Raw genomic sequence first — 27,608 nt, 5'->3', positions numbered from 1 at the left:
CATTCTCGTCCTGCTGTCCTTACCCGCCCCTAATGCGGTGATAACACCGATGCCCGTGGATTAACCCCTCATATGCCACAGTCAGCGCTGACCGCGGCATATGGGAGGTTTGCGACCCCTCCCCTTAGTCATCGGGTCCCCACGCTGCTGTGGCGGGTACCCGATGGTTGCCATGGCATCCCCTAGCCATTCCAAGGCCTTGGGGCCCGGCATGTATGGAGGCCTATGAGGCCCAGCCCCCAGGCTGGGTCTCATAGGCAAACTATCAGTGTATTACACTGTGTAATACACTGATAGTCAATGCAGTACAATACAGATGCATTGTGCTGCATTGAAACGGTAATCAGACCCAATAATGTTAAAGTCCCAGAGTAGGACAAAAAATAAAGTGAAAAAAGAAGTTAAAAAATAAAGTAAAAAATAAATTGTAAGTTTCAAGGAAAAAAACAACTTCCTTTTCCAAAAACAAAGTAATTATTATTTTTTTAAATAGGGAAAAATAGAAAAGTAGACATATTAGGTATCTCCATGTCTGTATTGACCGGCTCTATAAAAATATCACATGACCTAACCCCTAAGGTGAACACCGTAAAAAATAGCAATATAAAAACAGTGTCAAAAAAGCTATTTTTTTGTCACCTTACATCACAAAAAGTGTAATGCAAAGTGATTAAAAAGTCATATGCATCCCAAAATCATACCAATCAAAACATCATCTCATCCCACAAAAAATGAGCCCCTTCCTAAGACAATCTCCAGAAAAATAAAAATAAACTATGGCTCTCAGACTATGGAGACACTGAAACATGATTTTTTTTTGTTTCAAAAATGCTGTGTCACGGTCCCTCAGGTAACTGATGTCAGTATATAAGGAGATTGGCTGAGAGTGGAGGAAACTAACAGCCTCCTTGATTTCTCTTGATTCAGTGTTAATAGGGTTAATGACCACTTTCCTTTTCTCAGCTGTTGCTCAGTGGTCATCACTTCTACCCTTTATAGTCTCACCTCAGCCTTCTGACTATGCAGTTGATAGCTTAATTTGGGTTTGGCTGAGCTGGTGTGAGATCCCCTCTGGTGTTTCTGTTCTTCCACCTCTACAGAAGTTAAGTGTTGTGTTTGTATTTGTTATAGTCCCTGTTGTTGTATCTGGGCCTGAGACTGGGACTTCCATTCGGGAATGGGTTGTCTCTGGTCCTATACTTATTCCAGGGCCTTATAGGGAAATCAGGGCCTAGGTATCCTGCTTATGAATATTCATACCTTCAAGGTCTATTATTCATATTGAGAGGTAGTCAGGGCCCAGATTAGGGTTGTCTAGGAGGTGACCTGTTTCTTCCCTAGTTTCCAGGCCCAGTTACTGTTCCCCTTCCCTCCTGTGTTCAGTGTGGAGTTTCCCCCCACACTGATCGTGACATTATCAACCGCCACAAAAACCGTCATTTCGTTCAGTCAGTGCAGCTATGGATCCTATGTCTGTACTGGTCGAACAGCTGCAGGGACTGTCTTTGGAGGTAGCTGACCTTCGCGCGACAGTCTTACGGATTCAGAGACCACAGGCAGCTGGTTTCCGATGGTGGGTACCAGGCCTGCCCTGAACCTAAGGTTGTCCTCCCGGACAGATTTTCTGGGGGTAGTAACAATTTCATTCGGTTCAGTGAATCGTGTAAATTGTACTTTAAGCTGCATCCATACTCTTCTGGGGATGAGTGTCAACGTGTAAGTATGATCATTTATTTGCTTAAAGGGGTTCTCCGGCCTAAAACTTTTTTGCTAAAAAGAACTAACCTGTGGAGGAAAGAGTATTACTAATATACTTACCTTCCACAGTGCAGCTGTTCTTGCGATCTGGATATTGGTCACGTGGTCCCTCTAGCCATCTTTTCTCTTCTTCCGGATGAAGTCTGTCTCCCTGTCTTCCAGTCCTCTCTTCCTTTCTCTAGCAGGAGACGGTTCGTCACTAATGATATCACTGCCTTCGGCTGGAGAAAGCTCTGCCCGGCCGTCTACACAGCATACTAGGCTGAATGCTAGTTCCCATGTGCAGTACCGCTGCCTGTATCGTACAGGCTTCTATGTGAAGCCTGTATTGACTCAGAGACTGATCACTATGCTGTGCATGTCACAGGGGGCACTGGATGGCACACAGGGGGCACAGTATGCAACAAGAGGAGCGCAGGATGGCACATGTGGGGCACTGTATGGCACAAGGGGGCACTGTATGGCACAAGAGGGGTGCTGAATGGCACAAGGGGGCACAGGATGGCACAAGATGGCACAAGAGTGGTGCTGGATGGCACAAGAGGGGTGCTGGATGGCACAAGAGGGGTGCTGGATGGCACAAGGGGGCACAGGGTGGCATAAGGGGCACAGGATGCAACAAGAGGGGCACAGGATGGCACAAGGGGGCACAGGATGGCATACGGGGCACAGGATGGCATAAGGGGCACAGGATGCAACAAGAGGGGCATAGGATGGCACAAGGGGGCACAGGATGGCACAAAGGGTGGTGCTGGATGGCACAAGGGGTCACAGGATGGCACAAGGGGGCACAGGATGGCACAAGAGGGTCGATTGGATGGCACAAGGGGGCACAGGATGGCACAAGGGGGAACTGGATGGCACAAGGGGGCACAGGATGCAACAAGAGGGGCGCAGAAGGGCACAAGGGGACACAAGATGCCACGAGGGGGCACAGGATGACACAATGGGGCCCTGGATGGCAAAAGGGGGCACAGAATGGCACAAAAGAGGCACAGCATGGCACAAGAGGGGCACATGGTGGCACAAAGGGCGCTGGGAGGCACAACAGGAGCGCTGGATGGCACAAGAGGGGCACAGGATGGTAAAAGAGGGCACAGGATGCCAGAAGGGGGAGCAGGATGTCAGAAGGGGGCGCTGGATGACACAAGGGGGCACAGGATGGCACAAAAGGGGCGCAGGATGGCACAAAAGGGGCGCAGGATGGCACAAGTGGGGCACAAGGGGGCACAGGATGGCACAAGGGGTGCTGGATGGCACAAGGGGGCACTGGACGGCACGAGGGGTGCTGGATGGCACAAGGGGGCACAAGATGGCACAAGGGGGGACAGGATGCACAAGAGGGGCACAAGATAGCACAAGGGACACTGGATGGCACAAGAGGGGCACTGTGGATGTCACTGTTATTGGGCGATGTGGATGTCACTGTTATTTTGGCACTGTGGAGGTCGCTGTTATGGTGGTACTGTGGATGGCAAGGTTATGGTGGTGCTGTGGATGACACTGTTATGGCGGCACTATGGATGTCACTGTTATGGGGCACTATGGATGTCACTGTTATTGGGGCACTGTGGAGGTCAATGTTCTGGGGGCGCTGTGGATGACACACTGTTATAGGGGATCTCTGTATGACACACTGTTATGGGGGATCTGTGGAAGACACACTGTTATGGGGGATCTGTGGATGACACACTGTTATGGGGGATCTGTGTATGACACACTGTTATGGGGGACCTGTGGATGACTCTGTTATGGATGCACTTTGGATGTCACTGTTATCGGGGGTCTGTCGATGACACACTGTTATAGGGGATCTGTGGATGACACACTGTTATGGAGGATCTGTGTATGACACATTGTTATGGGGGATCTGTGGATGACACACTGTTATAGGGGATCTGTGTATGACACACTGTTATGGGGGATCTGTGTATGACACACTGTTATGAGGGATCTGTGTATGACAGACTGTTATGGGGGATCTGTGTATGACACACTGTTATGGGGGATCTGTGTATGACACACTGTTATGGGGGATCTGTGTATGACACACTGTTATGAGGGATCTGTGGATGACACTGTTATGAGGGATCTGCGGATGACACACTGTTATGGGGGATCTGCGGATGACACACTGTTATGGGGGATCTGCGGATGACACTGTTATGTGGGACCTGTGGATGACACTGTTATGGATGCACTGTGGATGTCACTGTTATGGATGCACTGTGGATGACACTGTTATGGGGGATCTGTGGATGACACTGTTATGTGGGATCTGTGGATGACACTGTTATGCGGTATCTGTGGACGTCACTGTTATGGGGCACTGTGGAGGTCACCAATATGGGGGCACTGTGGAGGTCACCGTTATGGGGGCGCTGTGGACGTCACTGTTATGGGCGTCAAGTATAAGTGATAGGGCTCGTACACAGAACTGTTTCTGTTTTGGGGTCTGCAAGTCACGAATCCACTAAATGTGGTTACTGTCTGTGTGGGATTCACATTTTTTTGCAGTCCCATTGAGTTCTATGGGTTTTAGATCTGCACTATGAGGACCAGAATAGGACATTTTCTATCTTTTGCAGAACTGACATACGGATGTGGAGAGCACATGGATGTCATTGTTTGTTTTTTACATCCGTATGTCAGTTCCAGTAAAGACACAACATGTCCTATTCTGGTCCTCAAAATGAGCACCTCAAATCCATCAAACTCAATGGGACTGCAAAAATGTGGAACACATAATTGGATACGGTAGTGTGCATAAGGGTTTAGATACACAGTTCAGCAGGCAGGATCATACAAAATTGGATTAGATACACATTTTAGCAATGTCAGTGATGGGATTAGATACACCGCTCTGCAGGCTGTATCACATAGGATAGGATTAGATATAGATGAGCCTTGGGTCTTATTTATGATGACCCTGATCGGATCTCTCAGGCTGAGATGAAGTTACTTGGTTTATGGCAGGGAGAACGCACCACTGAGATTAGCGGAGGGTCATAACAAACTATCCAAATCCCCAGTGGCTGCTGGGTTGCTCTTTGTAAAAAAAAAAAAAAAAAATGGTACCCTTAGACCATGTCTGGACTTCCGTGAGCTCAACCATATTTCCGTCCGTGATCCTTACCCCCTTCCTTGAGTGGAAGACCGCATTTAATACCCCTGAGGGTCATTTTGAAAACCTGGTCATGCCCTTTGGATTAAACAATGCTCCAGCGGTTTTTCAACACTTTATCAATGACATCTTTCATCATCTGGTGGGGAGGTTTGTTGTTGTATATCTGGATGACATACTAATTTATTCTCCAGACATGGAGACTCATAAGTATCATGTGAGACAGGAGTTACAGATCATAAGAGAGAATAAATTGTATGCGAAGATGGAAAAATTTGTTTTTGCTGTTCAGGATGTGCAATTCCTGGGTTACCTGCTCTCACCCTCAGGTTTTCGTATGGATCCCAAGAAAGTCTGTGCAATGTTAGACTGGGATGGACCCGAAAATCTGAAAGCGCTTATGCATTTTTTTGGGATTCACTAACTACTACCGTAAATTCATCTTGAACTATTCAACTGTGGTTAAACCTTTAACAGACATGACTAGGAAGGGGGTTGATTTCTCTGTTTGGTCTGAGGTGGCATTACAAGCCTTTTCTGCTGTGAAGGAATGTTTTGCTTCAGCCCCTATTCTGGTGCAACCGGATGTGTCTCAGCCATTCCTTGTAGAGGTTGATGCATCCGAGGTAAGGGTGGGTGCAGTTTTGTTGCAAGGTCCTTCACCGAGTAAATGGCGCCCATGTGCTTTTTTCTCTAAAAAACTTTCGACTGCTAAAAGAATTTATGACGTCGGTAATAGGGAATTGCTGGCCATTAAATTGTCTTTTGAAGAATGGCGCCATTGGTTGGAAGGAGTAATTCATCCAATTACAGTAAATACTGATCACAAAAATATTGCTTACCTTGAGTCGGCTAAACGACTGAATCCAAGGCAGGCCAGATGGTCGCTGTTTTTCACCAGATTTAACTTCATTGTCACCCACCGCCCTGTGGTTAAGAACATCAAGGCGTATGCTTTGTCGCGCAGCTTTCCTGGGGGGGGGGGGTGATTCTAGAGATCCTATTCCTATTTTGTCTGAAGGGGTAGTCATATCTTCCCTATATCCTGATCTTGAGGCTAAGGTGTTGGAGGCCCAAGAGGATGCTCCGGACTCTTGTCCTCCAGGGAAATTATTTGTTCCTTCAGACTTACGTCATAAGGTATTTGAGGAACATCACTGTACTGTCTTGGCTTGACACCCTGGGAGTAGATCCACTGTCGATCTCATCTCAGATTTTGGTGACCGGGGCTGCATAAGTGTGTTGAGGACTATCTGTCAGCCTGTTGTACCTGTGCTTGTGCTAAGGTGACATATACTCAGCCTTCTGGATCTCTTCTTCCGTTACCCATCTCGTTCAGACCTTGGATGCATTTGTCCATGAACTTTATCACGGATTTACAGATTTCTTTGTGAAAAACTGTGATCTTGGTGGTAGTTGATCGGTTTAGCAAAATGGTGCATTTCATGGCATGGCCTGCTCTACCTAATGCCAAGACTCTTGCACAGGTGTTTGTTGATAACATTGTGAAACTACATGGCATTCCCTCTGATGTGGTGTCTGATCGGGGGACTCAGTTTGTTTCCTGATTCTGGAAAGCGTTCTGTACTCAAATGGGGCTACAATTGTCCTTTTCTTAGGCTTTTCATCCTCAGTCGAACGGACAGACAAAGCGCACCAATCAGAATCTGGAGACTAACTTGAGATGTTTTGTTTCGGAGAACCAGGAGGACTGGTCTTCAGTCTTGTCATTAGAAAAAAAGAAAAAAACACACATATTAGCTATGGCCGAGTCTGTAACGACTGGTTCTATAAATATATCACATGATTCACCCGGTCCGATAAACACCATAAATTTTTTTTTTTAATTTAAAAAAAAAAGCATTTTTGTCACCTTACATCACAAAAAGTGCAACACCAAGTGATCAAAAAGGCGTATGTCCTACAAAATGATACCAATAAAACCGTTACGTTATCCCGCAAAGAATGAGACCCTACATAAGAAAATCGCTTAAAAATTTAAAAGAAAACTTTAGCTATCAGCACTAAAATATGCTATTATTGTGTTAAAGTGAAATAAATAAAAAAAGTATACATGATATTAGGTATCGCCGCGTCCATAACAACCAGCTCTATAAAAATATCATGACAACCGCTCAGATGAACACTGTAAAAAATAAAAACTGTATCAAAAAAAGCTATTTTTGTCACCTTGCATTACAAAAATTGCAACACTAAGCAATCAAAAAGGCGTATGCCCCCCAAAATAGTACCAATCAAACCGTCAACTCACCCCGCAAAAATTTAGACACTTTCTAAGACAATCGTCAAAAAAGCTAAGGCTCTCAGACTATGGAGACACTAAAACATATATTTTTTTGTTTAAAAAAGCTATTATTGTGTAAAACTTAAATAAATAAGAAAAAGTATACATATTTGGTATTGCCACATCAGTAATGATCTGCTCTATAAAATATCACATGACCTAACCCCTTAAGGTGAACGCTGTAAAAATAAATAAAAACTGTGCCACAATTACCCATTTTTTTGTCACCTTTCCCCATAAAGTTTAATAATGCATGATCAAAAAATCATATGTGCCCAAAAATGGTGCCAATAAAAACATCAACTCTTCCTGCAAAAGACAAGCCCCTGCACAAGACAATCGGCAAAAAAAAAAAAAATAAGGCGTTCAGAAAATGCAGACACAAAAACATAATTTTTTTATCAAAAATGCTTTACGTAAAACTGAAACAAAGAAAGTAGACACATTTGATATCATTGCATCCGTAACAACCTGCTCTTTAAAAATAGCACATCATCTAACCTGCCAGATGAATGTTGTAAAAAATATATAAAATAAAAGCGGTGCCAAAACAGCCTCACAAAAAACTTAATATAGAGCAAATAAATATGATATGTACCCCAAAATAGAAACCATAAACTGTCACCTTTTCCCATAGTTTCCAAAATAGGGTCACTTTTAGGAGTTTCTATTGTAGGAGTGCATCAGGGGATTTTCAAATGGGACATGGCATCTAAAAACTAGTCCAGCAAAATGTGCTTTCCAAAAACCATATGGCGCTCCTTTTCTTCTGAGCCCTGCCGTGTGCCCTTACATCAGTCTACGACCACATGTTGGGTGTTTCTGTAAACCTCAGAATCAGAGTAATAAATATTGAGTTTTGTTTGGCTGTTAACCCTTGAAGTGTTAAAGAAAACTGTCTCAGAATGGCTTGGATAAATAAAAGTGTTCCATAGTTATTACCACATAAAGTGACACATGTCAGATTTGCAAAAAATGACCTGGACAGGAAGGTGAAAACTGGCCCGGGGTAGAAAGGGTTAATGGTGGTGTTTTCAGGCCAAGTTCACATCACCATTTAAGCCGCTTTAACGCAAATTAAGGAAAAACAGATGGTTTTTGCACACAAATTCTAAGGATCAGCTTCTAATTTCGCATTCCCAAAAAACTGCTTTAAATTGTAACCATGATCAGTGGTCATTGCTACTTAAGGACAATGCCTGTTTTGACCTTCAGGACGCAGCTCCATTTATCAAATCTGACACGAGTCACTTTATGTGGTAACAACTTTGTCCAAAACCTGATCGTTCCAAAGTGTGGCCCTGGGCAAAATTGAAAGTGGGGCCCTAAACCCTGAAATGCAGTAGACGCATAACATCTAATGTATCCAGTCGAAAGGGACTATTCTTTTTTTACGGCAGTCCAGGGATCACTGTCTCGTATAGATTTCCTATTTACTACACGCTATCTGCAATCGCCTATTCTTGACAAGGTCACATCTGACCACCCTCTGATCAGCCTATTCTTGGAAGCTATAACAGGGCAGTGTAAATGGGGTGCCATATGGAGGTTCTTGGTTAAACTGAAGAAAAAAGAAGAACTCAATAGACACAATTTGTTACGGCTTTAGAAAGTGATAAAGTCATGTTATAAAGGACAATAAAGAGGCAGGAAATGTCCACATCACATGTTTGTGTGAAATTAGGCTAAAAAAATTGCACAGTCGGGGGATAACTTGTAAACTTCTCTTTTTATGTTGCTTTATTTTCTGCAAATCTCTGGACTGGTATCTGGGGGGAGGAAAATCACCATCTGAATGACTGGAGTAGTTGTCATTGTGAAGCTAATGTACATGTGAGGATCTCTGACTCTTGTTGTGTGGACAATCACACGTCTCTTTGAATCTGGTGGAGCAATGGTTGCATGTTTTGGGATTTTTTTATTTGCATTTAGCTCAATGATAACAGATTTTTTTTTTATTTATCAAATTATATGATCTGTTAAATTCTTAAGGACGTAGCCTAGTGTGATGCTTATACTTCAAATCTTACAGTTTTGTTTTTTTGTCTTTTGCACAATATTTTTTTATGTATATTTTACAAACCGGATTCCAAAAAAGTTGGGACACTAAACAAATTGTGAATAAAAACTTAATGCAATGATGTGGAGATGGTAAATGTCAATATTTTATTTGTAATAGAACGTAGATGACAGATCAAACCTTTAATCCGAGTAAATGTATCATTTTAAAGGAAAAATACGTGGATTCAAATTTTCACGGTGTCAACAAATCCCCAAAAAGTTGGGACAAGTAGCAATAAGAGGCTGGAAAAAGTAAATTTGAGCATAACGAGGGAAGACCCTGCATTTTTCAACAAGATAATGCCAGACCACATTCTGCATCAATCACAACATCATGGCTGCGTAGGAGAAGGATCCGGGTACTGAAATGGCTAGTCTGCAGTCCAGATCTTTCACCTATAGAGAACATTTCGCGCATCATAAAGAGGAAGGTGCAACAAAGAATGCCCAAGACGATTGAACAGTTAGAGGCCTGTATTAGACAAGAATGGGAGAGCATTCCTATTTCTAAACTTGAGAAACTGGTCTCCTCGGTCCCCAGACATCTGTTGAGTGTTGTAAGAAGAAGGGGAGATGCCACACAGTGGTGAAAATGGCCTTGTCCCAACTTTTTGGGGATTTGTTGACACCATGAAATTCTGATTCAACATATTTTTCCCTTAAAATGGTACATTTTCTCAGTTTAAACTTTTGTTCCGTGATTTATGTTCTATTCTGAATAAAATATTAGAAGTTGGCACCTCCACATCATTGCATTCAGTTTTTATTCACGATTTGTATAGTGTCCCAACTTTTTTGGAATCCGGTTTGTATTTAAAAGCCCATAAATGTTTTATATTTTCTTCGATAAAGCTACACAAGCAATTGTTTTTGTAGGGTTGACTTTTAGTTTCCATTGGTGCAATTCGGAGGTACAACAGTTTGATAGCTTATTATTGCATTTTTGGGAAATCATTTTTGGACAAAGTTCACCATATGGGATGGAAAATGTGATAATTTTATTGTATGGGTCGTCATGTATAAGCGAAACCAATTATGCATCTTTTTTTATTTTTGTGCAAACAAAAAAGCTAATTATATATTTGTAAATCTTTTTTTTTAAGTCCCAGAGGTAACATATGATTTGCTAATTGTCCATATAATGCATTGCAGAAATTTTGCATTGTAGCGTAGTTTATCAGTTACCATAAAAACTGACCTTATGCCTATTCAGCCCTGCCAATGAATAGCCAATTGGGAATGGAAAACATTGGGGGCAATTCTAGGCATTTTTGATTGTCATAGCAATACTTTAGTCCTACGTAATCACAATGAGAGGGCATGGGGTGACAGATTCCCCCCAGAATCCTCCTTGTTTCTAAACAGTTAGATTCTGGTTACATTTATCGAGGGAGATAAAGGGTTACAATCCTTAGATTATAATTATTTCCACTTCTGTCAGTGAGAACAGGCTACCAGCTGCATAATATACCTGACTCCAAGTAGTGGTGTGGGCAAAGCGACTACCTATTAAGGCATTAAACGGGAAAGAGTTAATATCTGTAAAAATATCAGTGATGCAGTAATGGTATAATAAATTGTAATGAGTCTGGATTTATATTTCATATTTTTAGGTTCTTGAATTGTGTTAATTGTCTGTCTCCATTAATATATTTATATATATATATATATATATATATATATGAGTCTGTCTGTAGTTCACCCAAGAGTCGTGATCATAAATAATGTACTTACTTAATTCAATCATTTGTTATAGAGCATCATAAATATCAAGTCTGTCTCAGGAAATCAAATATAAAGCACAAGTCCGTCTGTGGGCAATTCCTGGAAGCACGGACAACATCTGCATGAGACTGCACCAATCCTGATACAAAAATATAGAGAAATCCGGCTTCTAAAAAAATCCGTAGTTTATTTATGAAAAAAATGATGAAAATGCACACACAGAGAACACCATGTTGTGCATGGCATTTTATCTTCTTACATAAGCTACTGATTTTTATGGAAGTTGAATTTATTTAAAAGTATCATTTCAAGCTGAAAAATATCAGCCATCACCCCTATAAACAAAAATAAATAAATCAAAGAGGGTTCAATGTTTTAGTCATTCACCCTCTAGGTGAGATCTGTAAGAAATAAGTACCATTGCCTAAAGAAAGTCTTACAATCTGTTCTACTGGATATAATATGGAGCATTTCATATAAGTGAATTATAGATGGTCATATGGTTGAAGGTCTGGATGGAATGTATCTCATTGGGATGTAAAATGCTCATTGTTTACATTGATTCTCACATGAAAAGGTCTCTGAGTATCCCAGGAATCTCTTACAGATGCTAAATAGGAATGTGAACAATAGGTCTCTACCCTGAAAATACAATGTGCAAATGAAGAACCATCTCATGAGGCCAGAACATGCTAAACTGGATGATAAGGATGAGGCACCATTATTCGTCTATTACATATTGTAATGAGGAAAGCCATATCTGATGATCAAAGGTTCCATTGATTATAAAGGTGAGACTGGGTGTATACTGGGGGAAGAAAAGGAGCAGATAGCTATAGCCACCAAAGAGGTACAAAAGACCCAAGCATGGCTCAGAAAGTTGAAATTCACCAAGAGTATTTATTTTGATCACTGACTTGCTGAGGAGAAGACATTGAGTGGCAGAAGTCCTGAGTGTGTGGAGGGTTCATGTCTGGTAAGTGTCACTGAACTGACTGTAAGTAGAAATATTGTAATCCTTTGCTGTGTAAAAGTACTATGGGGTCATTTATGATTAGACATATGACACTTTGGCGTATATCTGTTGCAGATTTGGTTCCAAAGGGGACTTGCACGCCACGCACGCCAGTTCTAGAAAAGTGTGTGTGGTGTGGTCAAGGAAGAGGGTGCCTCATTTATCATTTTCAATACCATTTTTCCCCCCCCTAAATCTACACCAGCCAGCAGTGGATGCGCCTCTACAGGTTGGCACCTCTACAAATGCTGGTCTTAATAAATGACCCCATATATGTCATATCTGTCTGTAATGTCTCTTGTGTAGATCTTCATATAACTCCCATCATACCTGGACTGATTTTCCACCTTTTACAATACATGGGAAGGCAGGGTATAAAAATGTAAAATTCTAAAACAGATTATATCACAGTAGTTTAGGGGTTAATCAATGCATTTAACATCTCATTAGCAGATAATAATTATAACTTTGGCAGAATTATTTTATAAATATAGTTACTTTCATGTCACTGACAGATATTGTATTTGTACTTTGTGTAATTAGAAAAAAGAAAAACTTATCTAATATAAAAATGATTTCCTTTTCTAGGTGAAGACTGAATGAGGAGCTTTCATAGACGCTTAATTTAATTTCCTTTTTATGAAGTAGAAGATCACAGATTACCAATAACAGAGCTTGACATAGACTGCCTGAGATGTCTGCAAGTTCGGAATATGGGAAAGATTTTGAAAATAAATCAAATCTTTTTATTCACAAAGAAATTAACGATGACCAGCCATTTTCAGATTCACAAAGTAAAAAAACATTGATACCTGGTCTTGTTAAACAGCAGAGAAAGCACAAAGGAGAGAAGCCATACTCATGTTCAGCATGTAAGAAAACTTTTACTTTGAATGAATATCTTCTTAAACATCTGAGAACTCACATAGGAGAGAAGCCATTTTCATGTAATGATTGTGGGAAGTGCTTTAATTATAAAAGTAACCTTGAAAAACATATGAGAATTCACATAGGAGAGAAGCTATATTCATGTACAGAATGTGCGAAAAAATTTGCTTTCAAAACACACCTTTTTAAACATTGCCAAATTCACACAGCAGAGAAGATATTTTCGTGTCCTGAATGTGGGAAATGTTTTAATCGTAAATACAGTCTTGAAATACATCAGAGAATTCACACAGGAGAAAAACCACATTTGTGTCTTGAATGTGGCAAAGGTTTTAGAGATAAATCAAGTCTTGTGAAACATCAGAGATTTCACACAGGAGAAAGGCCCTATTCTTGTCCTGATTGTGAGAAGAGTTTTAGTTGCAAATGGAGACTTCAGAGACACCAGAAAATTCACAGAGGAGAGAAGCCTTTTTCATGCCTTGAATGTGAGAAGAGTTTCGGTCAAAAATTACATCTGGTGAAACACCAAAGAATTCACACAGGAGAGAGGCCAAATGCATGTACAGAATGTGGGAAATGGTTTAGCCGTAAATCAAGTCTTTTGAAACATCAGAGAATTCACAAAGGAGAAGATGTATGTGGGTAAAGTCTAGGGAGAAACTACCAGATCTCAAGATTTGTGGCACATCAGATGGCTCAGTAAGGTGGAAGTCCACTGAAATGTTTAAATTGTTGGAATTTGGCAGGTGGGGAGCTCCATTGCAGGACCTGCTGCATCAGACTATTTCTGATATAGAATGTAACATGAAGGTGTTTTTTTAAGATTAGAAAAATATAACTTGTTGTAAATTGCAATACATTTTGTGGTGACAGGTTCTCTATAAATATCTGGCTATAATACTATTATGTCTAGAACCAAATTCAATTGGGTTTGGACTAAAGTGGCTGCACCCCAAAATCCTACTATTTGAGATTAAAGTAAGAAGATTTGTCTTTATCTATAGCTCCTTGAATTGCTTTCCTATCTGTTTTCTCAGTATTTACTTTCTTTGCTTTGTTCTATTCTGATTGTAGTAGTTCAGTTGTCAGATATTATTCTTTATACATGCATGAATGGATTTGACAAATACGTTTCATTGGAAATCCCTCCTCCTCTGTATTCACCTGATCCTCAATTTGAATTAATAAAATTTGTATTCAATAACAAATGTTTGGTATTAAGATATTTTTGGAAAATATAAAAGATATTACCCGGGATAGATGGAACTTGGTAAATGAGTATTGGCGGGGAAGGGGGGGGGGGTGGGTAGATAAATAGATAGTTACTTAATGTAGAAAGATAAATGTAGGAAGCCCAACTGCCTGGAAGTAACAAGTGCTGGTAGTGGGAGACTATTAGGGGTATAGATAGGGCGATCTGTCACAAAGACCAGGATCGTCGAACAGTGTGTTGTCTTCCTGTCACTTGAGTTTGACATATGGTGGATCAGGTTGACAGATTACTGGGAGGGGCTGGCGAAGATCCAGCAGTCATGGTCCATATTGGAACTAATGACAAAGTAAGAGGTAGGTAGAAATTATTTTAGGGATTTAGGCCACAAGCTTAGGGCAAGGACCTCAAAAGTAGTGTTTTCCAAAATACTACATGTACCATGAGCCACACAAGAAAGGCAGCAGGAGATTCGGAGGTTAACAAATGGCTCAAGAACTAGTGTAGGTGTCATGGTCCCTCCTGTGAGTGAGGTGAGAAGATCGGATAGACTTGCTGCACGTGAGGCTGACAGGTCTCTCTGTGTTCTTCTATGTATGTTGTGTGGCAGGATCTCACCTCTCAGGTGCAGCTAGTTATCAGTGATGAGGCTCTATTTAGGTCCGCCTCACACTGCTAACCATGCGGTTGAGACTTTCTGTTTGGAGTTGCTTGAGCTTGGTTGTGTTGGATCTCCTGCTTCTCCATACTCCAATAAGCTAAGTACTTGTTTACTTCTCTGTTTGTTTTTCCTTGGTGTGTGTTATTTCTAGAAAAAAGGGAGATATAGGACAGCTCACCTTCTCACTAATGTTGTATAGGTGCTCCAAACCGGTGTTACACCCAACACACCAAATGAAAATAGAAGCGATATGCAAAAGTGGATGGGCACTCTGATAGATGGAGTCACATAGAGCTCGAATATGTCACTAAGATTTTATTTATAAGCAATAACACATTACAATAAAAAAGTCCCTATCGCGGCATGTAGCTTCCAGAATACATCAAATATAAAACGATCAAATAAATAAAAATGTAGACTAGTTGCCGTCTCTTAATAAAAGTACAGAATATCTGCCTTCTCTTCACAATATGCAGAATAAAATACACAGACGCTAACAGGTGTATGGAGCAGTCGAAGACCAATTAATTGCGGTATTTACGCAAACTCATGGATTTTTAGCTCCCTAACATAGAATTGCATATGTGCGATATAGAGTCATATATAATCGGTCCGAGGTCTGGGAGTGTTTCTGTGAATCATATGCTATAGTTCATATGTCTCCATACATGCGCCGGATTGCAGCTTTGCGCTGATGGTCACTGGATGTCAGTCTTTATGTACCAGGGCAGAGGAACTTGTGTGATATATCACTTAGCTTATACTGTCAATATGTTATTCCATAAGTTAGATCCTTTGCAATGTATAATCAGTGATTATGCAGTCGACTTTCAATATAGAGGGTAGTACTCACGATTCCGCTGGCTTTCGTGGCGTCCCACGTGGAATAGCTGGAAGGTAAGCTTACCTACTACTTTGTATGCTCTAAGAAAGCATTCGCTACAATCTTGTAGCGAGTCTATATTCGTCTGCTGGTTTGTAGCAAGATATTAATCGCGCTCCCGGTAGCTTAGCTTGTTACACTGTGGGAAAAACTTTCTTGGGCGTCCCACGTGTCTTAACGTAGCTGGAGTCCCAGTGTTGGGAATAGATCGGCTGCATGCATGTTCCTGTATAGGTGTTGATTCCGGGTTACCGCTATCGGATGCTTTTAGTGAAGTGCTTAAAAATGTTTTACTCCACTGTATTCACTAAGGAAAATAAACTGTCAGATGAAATGCAGAATGTAAAAGTAAATCCCCCGTTAAAATTGCCCTGTCTGACTCTGGAAGAAGTACAGCGACATCTTAAAAAGATCAAACTAGACAAATTACCAGGACCAGATGGCATACACCCCCGTATCCAAGGACAATGAAGTAATGTCATAGCCAGACCCTTTTTTCTGATATTTAAGGACTCTATATTGTCAGGGCGTGTTCCACAGGATTGGCGCATAGCAAATGTGGTGCTGATACTCAAAAAGAGTCCTAAAGCAGTGCCTAGAAACTATAGGCTGGTAAATTTAACATCTGTTGTGAATAAACTGTTTGAAGATTTTCTAAGAGATGTGCAACGTACGCCGACCCCAGGACCCTCTATCGCGTCCCAGGTATAGTAGGAATGCTGAGTGTTGTAATGCAGCCTAAATGTCTCTTTATGTGTCATAGTGCTCCTACATGGATACTGCGGGACCCCATGCTTTGGCTCCAAAGCAATAAATAGGGGGAATAATTAGTGTATTTGAAAGAATAACTTGAGCCTAGACCTTAAGATGAAGTTCAATGGCAGCTTTACTTGAATAAACAGTTTTCAGAATTTGTCTTGGTTCCAGCAGGCTTTAGCATGAGCTGGAAGGCAAACTCAATTCTATTTTTATTTCTTTTTCTCTGCTGTACTGACAGGCTAGCTTAGTAACTTTGATTCCTTATTTATGCTGCACTCCACTCTTAGTCTGACTTAGTTTCAGCCAAGGAATAGGTTAGTGTCTGTCACAACCAGACAGCTGAGAAGCTCTGACAGAGGCCTTTCAGAACCTCCTCCTTGAGTTCTCTTGTTGTGCTGTTCAGTTGCTCATCTCGTTAGCCTCTCTCAGCTGTCATGTGTTGGACTAATTGCTTCCCTTTAAATTCCTCCCCAGAATGCTTTTCTGGGCGGCTTATACTTCTTCCTGGAGTGTGTGTGCATGCTGGTCTTGTTCTCCTGTCTGCTACAAAGCTAAGTGTTTGAACATTTATCTGTTATTTTCTGTTTGCTGGATCCCAGGTGACCCTGACTCCCTCCGTATCTTGTGTAGGGAGCCGGTGGTCGTGTCCCCTCACTATTGTAGGGTGCTCAGGGATTATATAGTCAAGGTACGTGGATATGCAAACTTCCACCATTCGGATCTTTGCATAGGCTGAGCAGCGAGGGAAAGTGCCAGGTCTTCTGCAGGGGTCTCCCTTTTGTTCCTTAGCTTTTGGATCCAGCGAGTCATTTATGCTTGTTGCTTTGCCTTGTTCCCTGTACACCGTCCGTGACATTATAAGCCGCCAAAACCGTCTCAAGCATGGATCCGGTTTCACTTTTGGCTGAACGCTTCCAGGGTCTTTCATTGGAGGTAGCTGATCTCCGTAAGACTTTTTCTCAGCTTCAAGTGACCGGTTCAGCTTGCGTTCATGGAGTTTGTTCTGAGCCTAAGATCTCGCTCCCGGATACGTTCTCCGGGGGTAGTGAGAATTTTGTGCGTTTTAGAGAGGCTTGCAAACTCCATTTTCGCCTTCTTCCCCATTCCTCTGGTGATGAGGAACGGAGGGTGGGGATCATTATATCGCTGCTCAGAGGTAACGCTCAGTCCTGGGCCTTTTCGCTGCCGGAGGGGGCACGGCCTCTCCGTTCAGTGGATGAATTCTTTTTAGCCCTGGGTCAGATATATGATGATCCGGATCGTATTGCTCTGGCTGAGTCTAGACTACGTCTATTACGCCAGGGTAAACAATCCGCAGAAATATACTGCTCAGAATTTCGGAGATGGGCAATTGATACTGGTTGGAATGATGCTGCACTCCGAAGTCAATTTTGCCATGGTCTTTCAGAGGGATTGAAAGATGCATTTGCCTTTCATGAGAGGCCTATTTCTTTGGACTCTGCTATGTCTCAGGCCGTTCGTATTGACAGGCGTCTTAGAGAGAGAGGAGAGATGTCCCCTTCCTGTCATACTCAGTCCCAGGACAGTGCAGCGGTCCCATTCTGTGCGCAGGGGTCTCAGTCGCCGTCAGCCCCTTCTGAGCAGGAGCCCATGCAGCTGGGGTTGATTGCTTCTGACAATAGAAGATTCAGCTCGCATGGGAGGGTTTGTTTTTGTTGTGGAGGTATAAATCATCTGGCAAATATTTGTCCCTCTAGGAGATTCAGGCAGTTTTCTGGGAGTAATAAAGAAACAAACAGGAAAAAATCTTTTAAAAATGTTCCGTCTGTTACTATTGGCAGGGTTGAGGCGGAAATTGAAGGTTTTCCGTTTGCTTGTAGTTCCCGTTTTGTCCTGCCGGCTAGGGTGGCGCTAGAGAGCAAGAACATTTTTTGTGAGATTTTTGTAGATAGTGGAGCAGCGGTCAATCTCATTGATAATCAATTTGCGATAACTCATGGTTTCCAGGTGCGCACTTTGGGAAAGGATATTCCGGTTTTTGCTATCGATTCCGCTCCACTTTCTCAGAAATCATTAAAGGGCATAGTTCACAATATCCGTTTAATTGTGAGTGATGCTCATGTTGAGGATGTGTCATGTTTCGTCCTTAGCGGTTTGCCTACCCCTCTGGTGTTGGGGCTGCCCTGGCTCACTAAGCATAACCCCACCATTGATTGGCAAGCGAGGCAAATAAATGGTTGGAGTGACTTTTGCAGAGAGAATTGCCTCATGACATCTGTTTCTGAGGTTGCTACTAAGACTGTACCATCTTTTCTCTCTGAATTTTCGGATGTCTTCTCTGAGAGTGGAGTTCAGGATTTGCCCCCGCACAGGGAGTACGATTGCCCTATTAATCTCATCCCAGACGCCAAGCTGCCTAAATCTCGTTTATACAATCTTTCCCAACCTGAGAGGATCGCTATGCGTGCTTATATCTCTGAGAGTCTGAGAAAAGGACACATACGACCCTCGAAGTCACCTGTTGCCGCTGGTTTTTTCTTTGTTAAGAAAAAAGATGGTTCTTTAAGACCTTGTCTGGATTTCAGGGAGCTGAACAGTATTACAATTCGTGACCCTTATCCGCTTCCTCTGATTCCGGACCTGTTTAACCAGGTTGTTGGGGCTAAAGTCTTTTCCAAATTAGATCTAAGAGGGGCATACAACCTGGTCAGGGTCAGAGAAGGGGACGAATGGAAGACGGCCTTCAATACCCCTGAGGGCCATTTTGAAAATTTGGTTATGCCTTTTGGTTTGATGAATGCCCCAGCCGTTTTTCAGCATTTTGTGAACAGCATTTTTTATCATTTGATGGGAAAATTTGTATTGGTGTATTTGGATGACATTTTGATTTTTTCTCCCGATTTCAAAACTCATAAGGAACATTTACGTCAGGTCTTGCTCATCCTGCGGGAGAATAAATTATATGCGAAACTGGAAAAATGTGTGTTTGCGGTTCCAGAAATTCAATTTCTGGGGTTTCTTCTCTCCGCTTCTGGTTTTCGCATGGACCCCGAGAAGGTCCGCGCTGTGCTTGAGTGGGAGCTTCCTGAGAATCAGAAGGCGCTGATGCGTTTTTTGGGCTTTGCCAATTATTACAGGAAGTTCATTTTGAATTACTCTTCTATTGTTAAACCACTCACTGATATGACCAGAAAGGGGGTAGATTTTTCTTCTTGGTCAGTAGAGGCGCGTAAGGCTTTTTCTGATATCAAGGAGAGTTTTGCTTCCGCTCCCATCTTGGTGCAACCTGATGTTTCTTTACCCTTCATAGTTGAGGTTGATGCTTCTGAGGTGGGTGTGGGGGCGGTCTTGTCTCAGGGTTCCTCTCCTGCCAATTGGCGACCGTGTGCCTTTTTCTCAAGAAAACTCTCCTCCGCAGAGAGAAATTACGATGTGGGAGATAGGGAATTGTTGGCCATCAAGTTGGCTTTTGAGGAATGGCGCCATTGGCTAGAGGGAGCCAGACACCCTATTACCGTATTTACTGACCATAAAAATCTGGCCTACTTGGAGTCAGCCAAGCGTCTGAACCCGAGACAGGCCAGATGGTCTTTGTTCTTTTCTAGGTTTAATTTTGTTGTCACGTTCCGCCCTGGAGTTAAGAATGTGAAGGCAGATGCCCTGTCACGTTGTTTTCCGGGAGGCGGGAATTTTGAAGACCCGGGTCCCATTTTGGCTGAAGGTGTGGTGGTCTCTGCTCTTTTTCCTGAATTGGAGGCAGAGGTGCAGGCAGCCCAGTCAGAGGCTCCTGATCTTTGTCCTCCTGGGAGGTTGTTTGTGCCTCTCGCTTTAAGACACAAGATTTTTAAAGAACACCACGATACGGTCCTTGCTGGGCACCCGGGGGTAAGAGCCACACTGGATCTCATCGCTCGGAGATTCTGGTGGCCTGCGCTTCGTAAGTCGGTTGAGGGTTTTGTGGCAGCCTGCGAGACTTGCGCTCGTGCCAAAGTCCCTCATTCACGGCCATCAGGTCCTCTCCTTCCCTTACCCATTCCTTCCCGTCCTTGGACACATCTGTCCATGGACTTCATAACGGACCTGCCTCGTTCCTCGGGGAAGACTGTGATTCTGGTGGTGGTGGACCGTTTTAGCAAAATGGTGCATTTCATCCCTTTTCCTGGTTTGCCCAATGCTAAGACGCTGGCGCAGGCATTTATTGATCACATTGTCAAATTGCACGGTATTCCTTCAGACATAGTCTCTGATAGGGGCACGCAGTTTGTTTCCAGATTCTGGAAGGCTTTCTGTTCTCGCTTGGGGGTTCGGTTGTCATTCTCTTCTGCTTTCCACCCGCAGTCGAATGGCCAGACAGAGCGCGTCAATCAGAATCTGGAGACATATCTGCGCTGTTTTGTGGCGGAGAATCAAGAGGATTGGTGTTCTTTTTTGTCCCTTGCTGAGTTTGCTTTAAATAACCGTCGTCAGGAGTCCTCTGATAAGTCACCATTTTTTGGTGCATATGGGTTTCATCCGCAGTTTGGGACTTTCTCGGGAGAGGGGTCTTCTGGTTTACCTGATGAGGACAGATTCTCCTCGTCTTTGTCATCTATTTGGCAAAAGATTCAGGATAATCTAAAGAGCATGAGTGAGAGATATAAGCGTGTGGCAGATAAGAGACGTGTGCTTGGTCCGGACCTGAATGTTGGTGATCTGGTGTGGTTGTCTACCAAGAATATCAAATTGAAGGTTCCCTCCTGGAAGTTGGGTCCTAGGTTTATTGGGCCTTACAAAATCCTGTCTGTCATCAATCCTGTTGCATACCGTCTTGATCTTCCTCAGACTTGGAAGATCCATAATGTTTTTCATAAGTCCTTATTGAAACCTTATGTTCAACCCATTGTACCCTCGCCTTTGCCTCCTCCTCCGATTATGGTTGATGGGAATCTTGAATTTCAGGTCTCTAGGATTGTGGATTCTCGTCTTGTCCGCGGTTCTCTTCAGTACCTTGTTCATTGGGAGGGGTATGTCTGAGGATGTGGGTCCCAGTGACGGACATTAAGGCCTCTCGTCTCATCAGGGCTTTCCATAGGTCCCATCCTGAGAAGGTGGGTTCTGAGTGTCCGGAGTCCACTCGTAGAGGGAGGGGTACTGTCACAACCAGACAGCTGAGAAGCTCTGACAGAGGCCTTTCAGAACCTCCTCCTTGAGTTCTCTTGTTGTGCTGTTCAGTTGCTCATCTCGTTAGCCTCTCTCAGCTGTCAATGTGTTGGACTAATTGCTTCCCTTTAAATTCCTCCCCAGAATGCTTTTCTGGGCGGCTTATACTTCTTCCTGGAGTGTGTGTGCATGCTGGTCTTGTTCTCCTGTCTGCTACAAAGCTAAGTGTTTGAACATTTATCTGTTATTTTCTGTTTGCTGGATCCCAGGTGACCCTGACTCCCTCCGTATCTTGTGTAGGGAGCCGGTGGTCGTGTCCCCTCACTATTGTAGGGTGCTCAGGGATTATATAGTCAAGGTACGTGGATATGCAAACTTCCACCATTCGGATCTTTGCATAGGCTGAGCAGCGAGGGAAAGTGCCAGGTCTTCTGCAGGGGTCTCCCTTTTGTTCCTTAGCTTTTGGATCCAGCGAGTCATTTATGCTTGTTGCTTTGCCTTGTTCCCTGTACACCGTCCGTGACAGTGTCCTGTCAGCTCCAGCATGGAGTCTGAACTGGAATAATCTAGAACTGCCATACCTCCTTCTGGTAGCAAGCAGGACTCGCCCACTTCTGCCTAAAAGTGGGGAGAATGGAATAGAGAGTTCCATTCTGTCCAAGATAGCTCTGTCAGAAACACTGACACCTGCTGGTAAACCAGGCATATTACATGTATAACAGTTGCATAACAATATTATAGATGCACATTGTGGTGAACCTGGAACAGAATTACAAAGATGACATTTATGTTAGACCATTAAAGACAGTAGCAGGGTGCGGGAGTGGTGTGATGCTTCGAGATCTCAGGAATACGAAGAAATCGCAAATGCATCCTGTTTTTAAATTACAAAAATCACAAGAGCCGTCTCATTTACACAAAGAGTTAAAACTTTCAGTTACAGCTCACAGAGGTAAATTCGCAAATCCTTGCCAAAGATTCTTCCTGACCCCATGCATTTACACATCCATCAATCTGATATTATCTTGACAAAACCCCTTAAAAGTGCCCTGTCTCTAGTCTGAATGGCCCCAGCACGGCAGGGGTCCAAACACCCTAAGCCTGGTCAGAAACTTCAGAAGAGAATGACAGATCCTTATCATGCAGTTGGTTGGTACAAGAAGGAAGGTGACCTTAAAGTCACCTCTAATCCATAGATATATTTTTTCAATATTTTCTTTATATTTCATGGGTTAGGAAAATACGGAATGAACAATCTCTTCAGAGGTTGTTCAGGTCATTCCAACACACCATCCAGGGAATCCGCAAGCAAATTGGAAATTCACGCTTTGAGATATAAGTCTGTGAAGGTTCTCATTTATCCAGGTCATGGTATATATCTATAAAGAATAAATCAAGGCAACTGGACGTACTGTAGATTTCTTGAAAACGTTTCACTCGTTCTTCCAACGAGCTTTCTCAATTCTGAGTGATTGTACAGAAATTCTGGGAATAAATATGTAACTGAATCCACATCTGGTAATTATACCCAGCATTGGGTCAAAGGTGTTGATTTCATTATCCTAATTGGAGTCAGTAGGTGATAAAGACTTCCCAGAAAAAGGTGTCAAGACATCATTATATGTGGCAGACAATAGATGTCTAACCCCCCCACCTCTATTCAAGCTTGACTTCTCCATTTTTACGTAGATGGCCTCCTTCACGCCTCGTTTGTACCAATTTATTCTTTACAGATATATTTGAGATATAAGGGTTCTCAGACACACTGTATTGTCTTCCAGTCATATTTGGTATCAGATGATTCGTAAAGTTCTGCTGATTATAAATATGATCTTTATTTCTTGATTTGACTTACGGGCACTGAGAAACTGGCAAAGAAACGATGCTGCCAGATTTTCTCTATCTGGGACAAGAATGGCCCCCTGTTCCAATTACACAAGGCTGGACTTGTGCGTGTCATAGCCACTCCCAGCTCCAGAGTGGGTAAAACACAGTGATCCACTCAGGTCCTGGTCCTTCATCTGCCATCTGAAGTCGAATAACATCATGACCGCCGGACACAGGCACCTTGGATCTTGGATTATTCCTTGCAAAGACTTTTCCTGGACTCTACCACGGTAATTCTAAACTTACAGACATTCTTTTCCCTTTTATCTCTTACTTAATTCTATCCAACCAATCTGTTCGACTGGCAGGTATATTTATACGTCAGTTTTAATGTATATTTCAGTGTATCGTTTTTATAATAAAACTAACAATATAAATATAATCGTTACAGTTTTGCCCTTGTTACCTGACTATCTGGTCTATGCTAAGAGCTCTGTCCTCAGAAGAGACATACTACCGCATTGTCCTATTTTTATAAATTGTTGATTTATTAGCTAGGTTGCAAATAACAGTTTCTTCCCTTTAGGAAAAGCTAGCCGGGGTCTCTTCGCCCCGATTCAATACGAAGAGTGGTGGCAGCAAATGTATTTGATTTCCAGTGCGAAATATGTAATTTTATTTTACCGATTGTACATACAGTCACGATTGTATTATGTATGGGCAGGCACACCACTAATCTTAAACGTTTACTGTACTCACAGTTGATTTGCCTCCAGAAGTCTCTAGTGGATGTGACTTGTATGGCTACTGTGGCATTGTACGACGGGATTGGCGGGTGGTTGTCACAAGTGATAACACCACTCTGGGGTGTTACAGATGCTATCTTGGAGTACCTCAATGAAAAAAAGCAAAATAACGCCATCAGCATGGTTTCATGAGGGATCACTCATGTCAAACTAATTTAATCAGTTTCTATGTGGAGGTAAGTTTTAGACTTGACTGTGACAAATCAATTGATGTATATCTTGACTTCTCCAAAGCATTTGATACTGTGCCACATAAAAGGTTAGCATTAGCGATGATCAAGCACCAAAGTATTCAGGTGTTTGGCCCGAAAACACATTGCTATATTCGTGTGCTCGGCCGAGCACCAGAGTATAATGGAAGTCAATTGGAGACAACCAGGCACCCCCTGCTCTGAAGAGGGAAGGCTGCCTGGTCTATTGTAAAAAGTCAGAAAGTGACAGAAACACCACCGAAATGGATCGGGAACAGCATGGGGACGATGTCTGGATGCATCTTAGACTCCCAAGTCGCTGCTGAGAACCATGTTGTCCGAGTTGTACGCCACTTTTACAGACTGATAAAAATACACACAACCCCCCCCCCTGGGCGTGGGTAGCACCTGTGCCATCCCAGGGTACGACTCACTCTCGGCCTCCACAACATTCACCCAGTATGCAATCAGGGAAATGTAGCTTCCCTGGCCACCAGCACTTGTCCATGTGTCCATGGTTAAGTGGACCTTCCCAGTAACTGCGTTAATCAGGGCACAGGTGATGTTCTGGCACACATGCTGGTGTAAGGCAGGCACGGCACACCGTGAAAAATAGTGGCGGCTGGGGTCTGTGTACCGAGGAACGGCCGCCAACATCAGACTGAGGAAGGCCTAAGTGTCCACAAGCCTAAATGGCAACATTTCAAGGGCCAGTAATTTTGAAAGTTGCACATTTAGTGCTATGGCCTGTGGGTGGGTATTTGCGTTTGCGTCCAAATGACTGTGTTATGGACATTTGGATGCTGCGCTGGGACAGGGAAGTGGATGTTGTTCCTAATGGTTCATGTGAAGGTCCGGGTGCAAGGCGAGGGGCATCCGGGCCTGTGCCTTTGACAGGGGGTTGGCCAGCAGTGCATTACACAGGGAAAGAGGAGGCAGTGGTGTGACCCGCAGACCCAGATTGTGGACCCAGGAGTTCGGCCCACCTATTAAGTTGCTTGGATGCCATGTGGTGGATCATGCTGCTGGTGGTGTGGTTGCTAGTGTTCACGCCCCGGCTCATTTTGGTACGGCACAGGTTGCAAACTATCATTCTTTGTCATCTGCACTTTCCTCAAAAAAGCACCATACAAGGTAGATTTATGAATGGGGGTGCTCGGTGTAACGGTTGCAGGCCTGTTTGGTGTGGGCCGACTTCTCACTTTTGCAACCCCACTGCCTCTCTTCCAGCCTGTTGTGGTGCTGCAGATCCCTCCCCCTCTGTACTGCTGTCCTCGCTCGGCTTTTCACCTTCCCTTTTAGGGACCTCATCAACCACTACCTCCTCTTCCACTTCCTGACTCAGCTCATCCTCCTGACTTGACATAATCACAACCTCAGTGATTGGTAACTGTGTCTCATCATCATTCACCTCGTGAACGGATGATTGCCGTTCACCACCGTCATCTTCTTGAGACTGTGAAGGCTCAAGAGGTTGGGAATCAGGGCACGATATCTCAGGTCCCTCTTCATGTGTGCTGGGCGTGAGGACCAAATGTAATAGTGGCGCTGGAGAGAGCTCCTCGGAATATTCGAGTGTGGGATCACTCGTTTGGCAAGCCTCTGTAATGGTGGGAGGAAGGATGATCAGAGAGAGTATTCGGCTGACCAGACTCTTGACTACAGAGACTGCAGATTAGTTAAATTTTCCCTAAAGAAACAGTTTTCGGATGGTGTAATGTACAGTCGTGGCCAAAAGTTTTGAGAATGACACAAATATTAGTTTTCACAAAGTTTGCTGCTAAACTGCTTTAAGATCTTTGTTTCAGTTGTTTCTGTGATGTAGTGAAATATAATTAGACGCACTTCATACGTTTCAAAGGCTTTTATCGACAATTACATGACATTTATGAAAAGAGTCAGTATTTGCAGTGTTGGCCCTTCTTTTTCAAGACCTCTGCAATTCGACTGGGCATGCTCTCAATCAACTTCTGGGCCAATTCCTGACTGATAGCAACCCATTCTTTCATAATCACTTCTTGGAGTTTGTCAGAATTAGTGGGTTTTTGTTTGTCCACCCACCTCTTGAGGATTGACCACAAGTTCTCAATGGGATTAAGATCTGGGGAGTTTCCAGGCCATGCCTTTTTCCTGTTGCCCCAAACAATCGGAAAGAGGCTTCATCGGAGAATATGACTTTCCCCCAGTCCTCAGCAGTCCATTCACCATATTTTCTGCAGAAGATCAAGAGCAAGCTCTGCACTGGTGGCACTCCGCCCACAGCTGAATCCTCTTTAGGAGATGATCCTGGCGCTTGCTGGACTTTCCTGGAAGTCCTAAAGCCTTCTTAACAAGAATTGAACCTCTTTCCTTGAAGCTCTTGATGATCCTATAAATTGTTGATTGAGGTGCAATCTTAGTAGCTACAATATCCTTGCCTGTGAAGCCATTTTTATGCAACGCAATGATGGCTGCACGTGTTTCTTTGCAGGTCACCATGGTTAACAATGGAAGAACAATGATTTCAAGCATCACCCTCCTTTTAACAGGTCAAGTCTGCGATTTTAACCCAATCAGCCTGACATAATGATCTCCAGCCTTGTGCTCGTCAACATTCTCACCTGAGTTAACAAGACGATTACTGAAATGATCTCAGCAGGTCCTTTAAGGACAGCAATGAAATGCAGTGGAAAGATTTTTGGGGATTAAGTTAATTTTCATGGCAAAGAAGGACTATGCAATTCATCTGATCACTCTTCATAACATTCTGGAGTATATGCAAATTGTTATTATAAAAACGAATATTGTAATATGTAATTCTCAAAACTTTTGGCCACGACTGTATATGTCACAGAAAGCCACACACTATGGACACTAGATTAGGCCCAGATTTTTTGAATTTGCAATACAAACTCAGTTTTCGGATGCAGGACAGTATATGTCACAGAAACACACAGCATATGGACACTATATTAGGCCCAGATTCGTTAAATTTGCACTAAAGAAACAGTTTTCGGATGGCGTTCTATATATGTCACAGAAAGCCACACACTATGGACACTAGATTAGGCCCAGATTTTTGGAATTTGCAATACAAACTCAGTTTTTGGATGCAGGACAGAAACACACAGAATATGGACACTATATTAGGCCCAGATAATTAAAATTTATGCTAAAGAAACAGTTTTTGGTTGGAGTACTGTATATGTCACATATGTGTATTACGCTCACACAGTACAGAGACAGTAGATGAGGACTGGCCCCTGATTATTTAAATTTACGCTCAAGAAACTGTTTTCGGATGGCGTACTGT

The sequence above is a fragment of the Bufo gargarizans genome, chromosome 3 (assembly GCF_014858855.1).
Source record: "Bufo gargarizans isolate SCDJY-AF-19 chromosome 3, ASM1485885v1, whole genome shotgun sequence".
In the NCBI taxonomy this organism is placed as follows: Eukaryota; Metazoa; Chordata; class Amphibia; order Anura; family Bufonidae; genus Bufo; species Bufo gargarizans.
Note: the sequence above shows the minus strand (reverse complement) of the source record.